At 30.0% G+C, this 1,232-nt stretch overlaps 1 long non-coding RNA gene across 1 annotated transcript; it reads right to left on the bottom strand.

Annotated features, from left to right (window-relative positions):
- Window positions 1-507: 507 nt before the first annotated feature.
- On the bottom strand, window positions 508-973 carry LOC145119184 (uncharacterized). The gene is made up of 2 exons (XR_013713712.1): window positions 901-973; window positions 508-821 (listed from the first exon to the last, which is right to left on the bottom strand). It is a non-coding gene; the product is annotated as an uncharacterized LOC145119184 (long non-coding RNA).
- Window positions 974-1,232: the final 259 nt, after the last annotated feature.

Below are 1,232 nucleotides of genomic sequence, written 5' to 3' on the forward strand. Positions count from 1 at the left end.
GAGGTCAATTAACAAAGAAATTAGAACTGCAATTTGCATTGACAAAATTATTGCATTATACTTCTTAGTTGGCATCAGATTATAAACCTCATACATGCTAATGTTAATAAAAAAATGTAAAGGTTGAAAGTAAATGCCAAATCTTGTATATAAATCTGAAAAAAGAAAAAGAAAAAGGAAACTGGGCAAAAGAACTATACATTATAATTTATAAAAAAACAGTCAGGGATTATACGATTTTGTAATATTAATAATTAGGACTCATTATAAGATCAATGATATCTTAATACAAAAATAAATTTATATTTTTGACTTATAATTTAGTAAGCTTTATATTGTTTAACTTTATCTTTTATTGTTGATCATAGACTGTTATAAGCTACTGATCAGTAGTTAGAACCTCTGATTTTTGGTTTTTGGGTTCTGAGCATATACAATGTCATTTTTTTCGTAACAGATGAAGATAACCTCAATAATTTACTTGGTGCTACATGGGCAGATTCAATCACGGAGCAATACACACTTGACCAGATTGTATTTCACAAATCAGATACATAGCAACAAAATACATGATTTGTATAGTCAAGGGCATTTAGAAGATTTTTTTTAATCTGAACACAATCTGTTATTTTCAATCAAACCAGAAACAGACAACTCGAACCTTTATGAAGATTGGGCCAATACCTTTTAAAGCGGGAATAAGCAAATTGTTGACTTTCTTAATTGATTAACCAAAGTTCTTCCTTCTCAGGCTCGTAAAGCTTGAAGAAAAGAAGTATCTCATCTTCTGTTTTTTTAGGTGCTAGGAGAGGCTTCAAATTCTGAAGAAAAAAAAATATTTTCAGAAAAATCTAATAAAAATTGGAATGGATATTTATGAAGTTTTAAAGATAATACTACCTGTCCAATCTCTATCTCCAAGAGCAATTTCAATTCAGCAATGTTGTTTTTATTAGAAGCCTCCCTTAATTGGCCTACCAACACACCCAAAGTGTTACAATTCCATTACAAATATTAATTAAAATTAAAACCAAATAACAAATAAGAGCATATAGATTGTGCTTCCTCTTGTGGTGTTAAAGGGCGATATGTATGATTCTGCCTCTATGGCCATATCAAAAATCATTGGCATTGAACAGGCATACCAAATTCTTTTCCACCTCCTCCTGCATCCCAAAATAGACAGTTGGAATAACTAAAATTACTAATTATTGACTAAAGCATAATGCATG

Source organism: Lactuca virosa, chromosome 6 (genome assembly GCF_052849685.1).
Source record: "Lactuca virosa cultivar CGN04683 chromosome 6, Lactuca_virosa_CGN04683_v6, whole genome shotgun sequence".
Lineage (NCBI taxonomy): Eukaryota > Viridiplantae > Streptophyta > Magnoliopsida > Asterales > Asteraceae > Lactuca > Lactuca virosa.